The following is a 12,760-nucleotide window of genomic DNA, read 5'->3' as shown; positions in this document are numbered from 1 at the left end:
ATTACACACACTGCCAAGTACTGGGGCAAATGATTACAGTCCAGAACAGTAAGTCTCCACACTGTGTATGTTGAGCCATAAGCATCTCAATTCTAAAGCCTGCAGCATCAGGTCCCTAGCTCAGGCATTAAACCTGTCTAAACTCTGGAGTTGCCAGACAAGCCCCTAGGCCTTGGGCATTCAACGGCTGGCAAATGCCAGCATGGAAAGATCTACCACACAGCTACCACAATCACTGAGTAGAGCAAAGGAACACCAGGCAGCTTCTCTCATAAGAAAGAACTCATAACAACTTCTCTGAACATTAATTTTATCATTTGTGAAAGTGTGTGGGTATAACAAGCTTTAATAAATAACAAAGAGTTCATCAGAGCATCTCTTCCTGGTCTGTGTTTCTACCTTTCTAATTAGCACTCAGGCAAGTCACCCTACCTGGAGTATCTCCATGTTCTCACCTGTGAAATGACCAAAGTACGAAATGACAGTTTGCTTCGTGGTATTATCCTGAGAATTTAACGTTATAAATAATGTGTGAAATAATCTTGGGAAAAGATCTAGAATATAATGCTTCTAAAATGACTCATAGGTAGCAAGGATTATTACTTTTATGTAGGATCCTTTCAGGCATAACCAGTGATTTCATGACAATGTATTCATAAACCTCTGAACACATATACATACTCTATTTGAAGACTCAAGTCAATATTAAACTAATAATTTGTCTGCTTGTCTTGTTTTGTTGTTGTTGCTGCTGCTGCTTTTTTTTTTAGCATAAATAGGCTTCCTGATAATGACTTCTACGTTTAAACTATTTGTACACCACAGTGATGCCTTCACACGAACATCAAGACCTACTGACGACTGAGGAGTAAAGCTTTATCAAAATCTTCATCAAAATGGCCTCTATCATAATGCTCCTAGAAGTCATGATGATTGAAGCATAGCACAGGGGTGTGGAATGAAACTGACTGACTTTCAAATCCCAGCTCTGTGTTTATTGCTGCAAGAACTTGCCTTTTGAAGATCGCTAAGCCTCTTGTATTTGTTTCCTTTCCTATAAAATATAAAAATAATTGTTGCCAATTCAAAAAGTTCCAAGTGTTAAATAAATGTACATAATGAATGTCTGACATATAACAAACACTCAATAAGTATTGGCCATGATTTTTATCCATTTCTTTTCCTAAGATAATATATGAGCAAGTATTTTGCCTGAAAAGTACCAATAAACGAAAGGTGCTATTACTATTATTATTATTATTATTATACTATTATTATTATTATTATTGCCACCACTGTAATTCATGCAAGACTTCTACATAAATACTGATCTGCAAAGAAAATACAGCTGGAGGGACAAAGCATAAAGGTTAGAATGCAGGAATCAAACTTAAAATAGTGTGAAACATTTTCCAAATGATGCCAGTCTTGAGGTATAATGTGGAGAGAAAGAAAGGAGAGCCAAGACAGGCATTGAGGAGGGAGGGAGTTCAAACAAAGAGAGGAAGGAATGAGAACAGCGAAATGTTTTCCATTTCTGGATCACAGATGGTGGGGAGTAAAGGCATTATGAAAATATGGTCAAGGAGTGGCGAGGCTCAGAGAGAGCCATGCTGTGTATGGCACTGCGACTTTTCCTGTCCTTAGCACCCACACCTATGGCACTTAGATCACAATAACAAAACAGAGACTCAAGTCAATTTGAATTATGATTCTTTAAGAATAAAACTCTTCAGAACATTTGTTTCTAACAAAGAACCATTTCACAAAACTGAATATAATCTATTGCAAAAAGGTTGATTTGAGCCTGCTGTCAGAGAGGAAGGCCTGAGGCTGACCATCTGAAGCTCCTTCGAATGAGATTGGTTGACCTCCTTGGTAAGTAGCAAATCCCCAAGTGGCAGCCCCAATGTTGTTGTGTCAGTCAGCCTACTTGCCAACACTGAAGTGTCCAAATAAAAGTATGCTAGGCTCCCACAACCCTTGTAATTTGTTGCTCTTCCACCCCTTACTACCGCTACCAGACCACCATCACCACTACTAGCACCATCGCCACCATCCCCATCACTACCTCTTTCCCCACTACCACCATTCCCATTCTCACCACAGCATCACTGTTGCTGTCGCTGCTACCACCACCTTCGTGATCACTTCTACCACCACTGGCAGTACTACCATCACCACTACCATTTGCCTAAAGTTGAACATATCAAGAAAAGAGTAGAATACCAGCAATAGGAACTCTAATTCAAAAACAATTCTCTTGAAACGTGGGATGACTTAACAAGAAAATAAAATCACTTAGTTTCCCAAACTAAGACACATAAACAAATAATAATTCACATCATAAACGTAGGAAATTCACTTCATGAATAATTTAAACTATTATGAAACTCTTCAAATAAATGTGAGTACTGTCGATGTACATTTAAGTCTAAACAGTCACAAAACAATCTACTGCACAGCACCATGCTAGACTATATCCTTGTTTTCAAAGCCTCTCTGCGGTCTGCTTTCTTCACCAGAGACTCCAGAAAACTGTGTGATTTTGTGACATATCAGGGAACTTGAGTAGAAAATGTTAAGAATCACAGAAGTTTTCTTCTTTCATTTCACAAACATAAATATCCTTAGATGAATGTGTTGGTGCCGAGCAAAAAGCTTCGCACTTCCCACGCAGGATTTAATAAGCAACAGCTAAAAAGCCTCTCTCCTCCACCCTGTGGTTCTTCAGTTCTGCATCTGTCACTACCTTTGTGTTACTACATTTGTAACCTTTTTTTTTTTCTTTTGAAAGTCACAATCTGTCTTTCACCAGCCACACCACCCAGCAGCTTCCCTGATGAGCACATATATAAGTTTTCCTATCTTGGTGTTTCCTGATTAGACACAGGTGAATGTAATGCCACTTGCCTGTTTCCCCCTCAATAGATGGAAAATTGCTACTTTCTTCTGTGTATCAGAAGCCATTAGTGTGGAGCTGGTTACCCTGCTGCTCAATGACATCTTAAGGAAGAGCTCTCTCTATTCTTTAATGATTTTCCAGGATTTGACTCTGAGAAATTATCCCAATCAGGCTGCATGTCTATGTTATAAGTATAATTATTTTCAATTTTCTATAAATATAGAGTGCAGGGTACTCTTTTCCTTTTTACTAAATATTTCTATCATATTAACTTAGTTCTATTTGTTGTTAGAGAGCCTGTTTTACAAACAGTACAGGCACACATTCGAAATTCCATTGCCACAAATATTCATGCAATTTTTCAAGCCAGCAAGGAAGCGAATGTGTCTATGTTCCTCCATACAAACATTCGGTCACATAAAGATGTAGTTCTTTATCATTTAAAACAGAATAGATGAGGCACAGCAAGATGAAGTGATTTGGACAGTGGCGAGTGCTCTCACAGTGGAGAAGGCTCCTTAAATGGAGTTTGACATTCCTCGAACTGAACCAATAAGGGAAAGTAAATTGTGCCTGATTGGCTCTCAACAGACATTTAAGGGGCAGCAAATGAAGAAAAGATAGTGTTTGAAACAGATAGAAAGACAAAGGACCGAGTAAGGTGACAGGTGTGGACAGTCAGCGGCAAGCTCTCCCCATCACCTACTGTGTGAAATCAAGATAAGACCACACAGAGCACAGAAAGCCTGCCCACAGAACAGTGTGATCCCTCAAATACAGGCAGGACCATCGCTGAGAAGACGGTTTGGGGGGACAAATTAAGCAGGGGTCCTGAACTGGCTCAGACACAGACAGGAAACCAGCAATTTCTTCTTTTGAAGTTTAATAGAAGGTGAAGTGCATAGAACCCCAAGATACAAAAGAGTTGGTTTGGAAAAGTATGTAAGGAACGCAAAGCATTTCTATGACCCCCCAAATCTCATGAGGTACTCTTTAACAGTCCCTCAAATCTATAATGAACTGCTCGACCCGTAACCCTGTCTTAGTTCTGCTACTTCTTGAGATTCTGTGCCTGGAATTACATCATTCCAGGTCACACAGTTCATTAGAAAAGAGACCGAGTCAGCGGTTTTCCAAAATGTTCGTAGTGTGTTGCACTCCTTTCGATACCATAGACATGTGCAAGCTGTTCTATATCCTTTTCGGTAAGAAGTTAGCTGAATTGGAGAGAATAACTATGTAGAATCTGTGGTCTTCCGATGCAACACAGATACAGAAGAACATCTCGCATCACTGTGGAATTGCTTTCCCCTTTGAACATGAGACACTCGGTCAACTCTACCAAAGCCTTCTCACCAGGTGGGACTCAAATGTCAAAAATTTCTCATTTGTGTTTTTATCTGCTAAAATTATGCAAAATCTCTTGTGATTTCCATTCCCAGTGTCTGCTCTACTCTTTCCTCTCCCCCCAAAGCATTCTATTGGTATAAAGCAAGAATTTGACAATAATTGTCATGATCATTAAGGTAGGTATATAGGTAGTATAACAAAAATTTTATGCTATTATGATGAAAGGCATCACACATGGTTCATACTCTAAATTCCTAACTTCTGTTCTAAGCCTATCTTTCCAAGGACACATCCTTGCTGAAGGTCAGATCCAGTCTCTAACAGAGTCTCTGATTTGAGGGTCAGGAGACTCTCCAACCACAGGGCAAATCAAGGTAGCATCTCTTCAGATGCTCATACACTGTCCATTGGGTGTCATGGGGTTCAGGAACTGTGTCTGGTTATCTTGAGTGACGTCACTGAGTTCTGGCTATCAGGTGCAGCCTTAAATGTAGGGGGATTCCTGACTATTTTTGCATGTCTAAAAGGCATTTTTTTTTTACTATACTCATTACAATTAATATATTCAGATCTGGAGGCTTCATTTGAGTTTTTTTTCTTTTCAGTTTCTCATTTCATATTAAGTTTTACACCAAGCCAAATAATACCTCAAGCTAAGGAAAATGCAGCTTTCTACCTCCTTTGTAGTCTTGCTTCAGGCACACTGGGTAGAGTGTCCCAAATGTAAGAAGAAAGATCCTTACCAACAGTAACGTCCCTTAAAGCATTTTCCTCCAAGTACCTTGTGGTTTTGGTTATAGCTATTGTCTTTGCTTTTAAACTGTTCTCTCTCTCTCTCTCTCTCTCTCTCTCTCTCTCTCTCTCTCTCTCTCTCTCTCTCTGTCTCTCTCTCTCTCTCTCTCTCTCTCTCTCTCTGTCTCTCTCTCTCTCTCTCTCTCTCTCTCTCTCTCTTTCTCTCTCTCTCTCTCTCTGTCTCTCTCTCTCTCTGTCTTTCTCTCTCTTTCGGTGTGTGTGTGGTGTGTGCATGCATGCATGTGCATGTGGGGGGATGTCTGAACACAGATTTAATGTGGTTCAGAGCTTCTAATTGCTTTCTGCAAAATAGTTCTGACAATATGTTCCCATTGTTGGGCAGCAAATTCCTTTAAATAGTATTTATTTTATGATAAAAAAAAACACCTGAGTGAACTACTGTTGATCCTCTTACAACTATCAAAAAGTAACCTTTATATTCTCATGAAAACTTAGAGGGGGTGAGATCAGTAGGCACTGGTGGGGAACATGTTGTGGCTTTCCTAATAAGGGGATTTGCAAATGTAGCACCACACGAGGGGTATAGTTTGTTCTGCTAGCTTGTTTTTCAAACAAGAGTATTTGAACATTAATGCGTTCAAATACCCTTTCCTGCCAAGTCAACATAATCAAACAAATAGATTAAGAAGGTGAAAGAGCACTCAGGGGTATTCTAAGGAAAACCAAACAACATTCCTACACATGAAGACTGTTAAACAAATGAAAATCTTCTCCCAGGGACACAGTACTGGTCTTCCACATCAATTTATTTCCTCTACCTAACAATAAGGTTATTTCCTTTCCCTTAAGGTATTCAAATGCTGTTCCCATTGTAACTCTCTGTAATAATAGTCTCATCAAAGGTACATGAAGTCAGCCCTTTACCTTTGGGACAAGGTACAAGGAAAAGCAGAGCTTGTACTTAGGAGCAAGGGGAGGAGAGGAGTTGATCCTGAAAGGATTTATGCGGATGTGAGTTCTCTATCTCATCATAGCCAGTGGGCTATGGGCTCAGGGTCCATGGAGGGGAGAACACAGGCAGGTGGTAACTCTCTTTTCAGATTTAAAGGGCAATTGAAGACATGAGTAGCTGAGAAATTTTGCACTGACCAGAAGGGGCGTGAATAGGATATGATCCTGGGAGAAACTGTTTCTAAAGCTGAGATGGCCTTGTGCAGGACCCATCAAAAAAAAAAAAAACCTTGGCAATAGTGAAGTAACACTGTTTAGGCCTCCTCGTTTGCAGATTGAGCTCCGCCATCCTCTACTAGGGTCTTTCTAGGAATTGCCTAATCTTCTCCCATTTCACTGGAACATCTGAGAAGGGAGTCATAACTGAGGACCAGTCTCCAGCGATCTCACATCCTTCCGAGATGCCATAGTCCCTCCCAAACTTGTTTTCTGTTCCACTTTGGCCATTTCAGACTTTATTTTACTCTACTACTAATAGTTTTTAATTCAATCCCTCCAAACTGGGTTCTTATTCTTCCTCAAATTAAACAAATATTTCCAATTCCTCCTGAAATCTACCTTAGATCGGCTTTCCTTCCAGCTTGTCTCCCTTAGCCCCAAAGCCTGCCCTCAGTAAACCCTGGTTCCATCTGAAATCTAATTCCAACAGGTGTTTCAGATCTGCTTACAAAGTAGCCAGTCTCTTGCTCTAAGAACTTTAGCAGCACTGTATCTGAGCATTCCATATTCCTCACTTTGCTAGAGGCGATATAAAAAATAGCACTGAAAACATAAGAAAAAAAAGCACAAAAGTGCTTTTTGGAAGCATACAGAAGCTGTGCAGTAGAGCAGACACTTGTAATTAGAAATGCCAGACAATGAGAGAGGCAGCTAAATACGATTCCTTAAAAACAGTACAACTGTGTGCTAACTCACAAGCAGGTGGAAGCCGACCCAGCATCTGCCCGTTTGCTGCCCCAGGCCCGACACTTCCAGCTCTTTCTAAAACATGAACCTCCATAGAGCCCTTCTACCCAAGCTTAGGTTAAAGGTAAAAAAAAAAAAAAACCATATGCTTCTGTCTTTAAGACAGAAACTTGTGCAATATTCATTATGTGGAAAATTTCATTGTGGCCTTGTCCCCGAACACTGACCATGTCTTTCTAGAATCATGAGGACATTTCTAGGCTGCAACTTTGCTCAAAATCTTCCAAGTTCACAGCAAATAATCTGAGACATTAAGATTTTCATCTTAAAAAATATATGATTGTGTGTGTTTTCCACAGGAGAAAATGACGGGTGAAGGGACTACTGGCAAGTAAACCAAGGAGAAATTTTCATTCTCACTGTCTACAGTTTCCTTTCTCCAGTGTCCTATGGTGCACTTGAGGCTGTTTCTCAGAACTCTGTGTGAGCAGAATCAGGTTAAAACCACCCAAGTGCAACCTTTACAAGACAGGAAGGTGTTTGGTTCCCCCTCGGGACTTTGCTGAGACCAGTCATCATTAGGCGCAAGTGGACATCTTCCACTTAATTTTGCATTGCTAACTCTTCATTGGAGAAATTGCAGAAGCAATTTGGAAAGCCACCCTGAGGCTGTGACTTAGAATCCCATAAATTTTTTGTGTTTTCAGTAAGATAGAAAACCAGCTCCTATGAGGCCAGAATATGTTCCTACCACTAAAGCCCTCCTGTATAGATTCTGTCAGACATAGTATACTTGGATTCAATGATGTTAACAGTTTTTTTCAGAACATTCCTGGAGACAAAATCACAAAGTCTTATTCTAAATGCATACACTTGCTTTACCATGCAAATCTACTTAAAGTAAGAATTTCTCCAAAAGTGCCCATTCATATGAAAATATGAAAAAATAAATAATAGACATAAATTTCTCAGAGTTGTTTCTTGACTATCTATGGGGGAAAAAGATAGCAGAGTAGCTTTATGGGGTGGAGCTTGGTTGACACTTTTTACCTATTCCAAAATGCAATCCACCCTTAAAAGATTAAAATGGTCATCATCAAGACTGATTTTTTTAACATGTTTCTGGCTTTAGATATGATTCTCTGGCATAATGCCGACAACAATGAAACAGGCATTCCTAGATCAGCAGAAACAATGGCATCCATTTAGAAGCCTAAACTATCTATTGAAAACTAAAACAAATTAATAATCTATCATGTTTTATTTTGTCTTTGATTCATGTTGATTTTTTTTTCTCATCCTGTCTGCAATTTGTAACATTCAGACAAAATTCATGGCATTTTAATAGGCATTTCCATCCTCCCTTCACCTTAGAGTTAAGTGAAATCGTGACTTCCTACTTCAAAATCCCAAATTCATCAGAGCCCTGGAGATATATCTACTGAAGTGGAAAGAAGATTGAAACTCTAGAGGTGAAAAGTCCTCAGCTCAATGTGATGTTATTTGGTGGCTACAATAACTTGGGTTGGTTTATATAAGTAACCACTTGGGGTTGTCTTTATCTCTGTACTGTGGTAAGATGTGTAATTTCCGTACAGCAGAATCCACTGTAATGTTGTAAGGAGAAATCACAGCAGGAGCAGTCACTGGGAAGAACAGTGATGACCAGTTCTAACAGTCCTAAAAATAAGAAGCGGCTCCCAGGTCCCGTCACGATAGTGAGGACACTGAGAGCCACACAGGGGATGTCACCAAGGCCACACACATTCAGTAGCAGAGCTTGCATCATCTTGATGGCTAATCTCCAAAGAGTAGAATAAACGTATTGGATCTCTGCAAAAGTAACTGGCTTTACATTTGCAATTTATTTTTGGTGCTTGGGATTAAACCCAGGGTCTCAGGAATTCTAATGCTCCAGCCCTGAATTCCATCCTTACTCCTCATACAGAGATCATAATGGCCCCTGATGCTGAGGAGCTGGAAGATTTTTTCTTCTCGCTATGCCTTTCTTTCCTAAGAAATAGTTAGCTGAGCTCTGACATTAGGAAAAAAAAATGGTACAGATCACTAACGAAAATGTTAACAAAAGGGATTTTTAAACTCTACTAATTCAAGCATTACCCAGCTATGCCTCTAAAAGAAAAGCAAACCAAAATGTAGCAAATCCAAAGTTCCAGTTAGCTGGATCTAGTTCATCTAGACTTTATCATTTCTAAACCTTTTCGTTACAAATTCTTATTGGTGTAATTGCTTCAGCTCCTGCTCCATATGGTGCCTTCTGTCCTCTACACCCTCTGAAGACAGTCTGGGGGCTTAGCCTTAGTGCTTAGAAGGAAGGCGGCGTTTTAGTCCTCCTGTTCATGAGCTGGTACCTTTTCCTATATTTTTATTTCTGAAAATCCAATTTGAGGGTTTTTTCTTTCATGTCCTCATCTCAGACACCACTAAAAAATGTAACTGAAAGAAAATCTTTTCCTATAGAAACTCACACATAATGAAGCCAGCCGGCCTTTCATTTTACTGCCTGCCTGCCTGGTGTATTGGAAATAAGTAAGAGGGGAAAGCACAAGCAACTAGTTTCTGCTGAAGGGAACAAGTTCTACAGTGATGAAGCTGTAAGGAAAAGCACAATGAAACCCAATCTTCGGATCAGGGAAGAAAGCAGTTCTCAGCTGGAAAGCAGTACAGATGAACAGTACATCTTAGGAAACACCCAAAATGGGTAGCAAGGCACAAAGGCATGATGGTGCTTCCTACTGCAAGGTGAACCAAGTGGTGGGGAGACCATCTTGAGAACTCTTGAGGCTAGTTGTTGGGTGTGCAGTGTTGCACCGCAGTCCGATTTTATAAGCAATTAGACCTTCTGTTCAGACCATCCACCTTTATGTCAGAGCAGCAAGGAAAGACTATTAAGATGCCATTAATTAAGATGCCATTTGTAACTCTACCTTGAAGGATAATCTCTTGTTAGCTTAAGATGGGCACTCAGGACTTAAAATATTTACATGGCAAGCTATCTGCTATCAAGTAAAAGACTCATTCAAATCAATGACAGGAAGGAGCTAAAACTTTAAAATGAAGCAAATACTTTTCAAATTTCAGCTGAATTTGAGATTAATTTCTGGACTGTAGCAACTACTGACTTCCTATCTTCTGTCAGTTGTTTTTTACGAACCGGATGGATCTTATTATTTATGCGGCACTCTAAGGACTAAAGAAGCAAGAACAGACTTCACAAGCATGTCTCCTTTTTGCTCAGAAAAGCCCATAGCCATGACTTACAGCACCAGGGACTTTAACTTAGTGTCGGCTTTTAATAGGCTGAGGATTCTCCTCAACATCTCATTAACGGGGAGGTTCTCATAGCACTGCAGACGTTGAGAACATGCCGAGGATTGCCTTTCTTTAACTGATGAGGAAATGGAGCAGAGCAGCCTCTGTGACTTAGTTAAGATCAAATGTCAGTAAGTAAACAATCTCAAAATCAGAGCCTTTCGAGTCTCGGTTGACAGCAGCAGTCAGAGGGTCAATTCTCTGGATATCGTGTGAGAACGTAACACGACAGCAGGAGCTTTAAGGTCTGAGGGACCTAATTTTAGTTTTCCACAGCACTCTCACCTTCAAAACACACACACACACGACAGAGAGAGAGAGAGAGAGAGAGAGAGAGAGAGAGAGAGAGAGAGAGAGAGAGAGAGAGAGAGACCTTCATTCTCACATACAAAGTTAAGGTACTTTTCATATAGTATCATCAGAAAGACCTAATTAAAAATTGGTTATATGGAGGAAAAAGATAAACCAAAGCATGCATGATGCAGCTATACCTTATGCAATCCATAGGATTAGATGTTCTCTATACATGGCCAGCTCATGCAACTGTCTCCTTTACTCATGATGCTGCTTCCCTTCCTTTGTTACATATTGTCATTCACAATCCGATACTGAACAAAACACTCCCTAAGTAAGCAATTGACAGGTGCAGTGTCTTTCTGTGCAGGGTGATAAATTTAATGATCTACCTTAGCCAGGATGTGAATAACACATTTTTTTTAACTCTATAGTGTTGTCTGGGCCACCCATAATTATAACATGTTAATGCATTAGTGGCTTTTCTCATTGTTAGGACAAAAGCAACTGAAAGAAGTAAAGGGTTTTTTTTTTCCGCTCACATTTTAAGGGTGGAGTCCACCATGTAAAGAGGTCTAACAGAAAGTGCTTCCAGCTGTGACAGCAGGACCCTAAAGCAGTTGGTCACATTGTGACAGCATTCAGAAAACAGAAAGACATGATTGCTGGTACCCCATACATTTTCTCCTTTCTGTTTACTTCAGGACTACAACCTGTTGGATAGTGACGCCATGCTGGATAGCTTTATTTTTCCTTTTTTAATTGATTTTATTGAACTGTACATTTTTCTCTGTCCCCCTCCTTTCCTCTCCCCTTCCCTTCAGCCCTCTCCCATGGTCCCCATGCTCCCAATTTACCCAGGAGATCTTGTGCTTTTCTATTTCCCATGTAGATTAGATCTGTGTATGTCTTTCTTTGGGTCCTCGTTGTTGTCTGGGTTCTCTGGGATTGTAAATTGTAGGCTGGTTTTCTTTGCTTTATGTCTAAAAGCTACTTATGAGTGAGTACATATGATAATTGTCTTTCTGGGTGTGGGTTACCTCACTCAATATGATGTTTTCTAGCTCCACCCATTTGCCTGCAAATTTCAAGATGCCATTATTTTTTCTGCTGTATAGTACTCCATTGTGTTAATGTACAACGTGCTGGATAATATTATGCCAACTTGACACAAGCTAAAGTCATCTAAGAGGAAAGGACCCCAATTAAGAAAATTCCCCCATAAATTGGGAGTGAAGGAAAGCCTATAAGATATTTTCTTAATTAGTTTTTGATGGGTGAGGGCCCAGCCTACAGAGGGTGATACCATCCCTGGGAAAGTTGGTGGTCCTGGGTTCTATAAGAAAGAAGGCTGAGAAAACCATGAGAGCAAACTAGTAAGCAGCAACCCTCCATGGCATTAGCTCCAGCCTCCAGGTTCCTGCCCTCTTTGAATTCCTGTCCTGTTTTCCTTCAAAGATGAACAACAACATGAAAATGTAAGCAAAATAAACCTTTTCCTCCCCAACCTGCTTTTGGTCATGGTCTTCCATCGCAGTGATAGAAACCCTCGCTAACACAAATACTCACATTCAGGGTGGGTTTCCCTGATATGGGATCTTCTTATAAACTTCTCTGGAAATATTCTTGTAGAAATATTTTACTTTTTAAAGATTCTCCCAAATCTTAACAAGTCTAGTATTGTTCCAAAGCCTACAGTTCAAACATCTTCTGCAACTCAAGGCAACCTCTTAACTGTGTGCCTCCATGGAATTAAAATATGATGATAAAAATTCTAATATGCAAAATAGAGGTATGGGAGGAGAGCAAGAAAACACCAAACTAAAGCATGACTAAAACTCAACAGAGCGAACTCTGAACTCTGCACCTCCATGTCCAGCCTCTGTAGTTTGGAGAAGTACCATCTGGGCTCTATTGGGCATGCACACCCTCCCTCCCAGGTCTTCCTCTCTAGAACATGCCTCTTTTTTGTAGTTTCTCTACTTTATATCTATACATTTCCCTGGCAGACATGCTAAGGTCCTGGCACATCTAACTTCCTCAGGTTGCCGATGCACTTTCAACTTCACCCTCATAGTTTAACAGAATGTTACCTCAGAGTCTCCTTCAGGAAATAAGGCCACTGACCCATTGCTTCTTCTCAGCAACTTTCTGGAACTTGGTGCAAGACTCCATAATCCCCTAACTCTTGAAATTTGCTTGCTTTCA

The sequence above is a fragment of the Microtus pennsylvanicus genome, chromosome 1 (assembly GCF_037038515.1).
Source record: "Microtus pennsylvanicus isolate mMicPen1 chromosome 1, mMicPen1.hap1, whole genome shotgun sequence".
Lineage (NCBI taxonomy): Eukaryota > Metazoa > Chordata > Mammalia > Rodentia > Cricetidae > Microtus > Microtus pennsylvanicus.
This window is presented reverse-complemented; position numbering follows the sequence as displayed.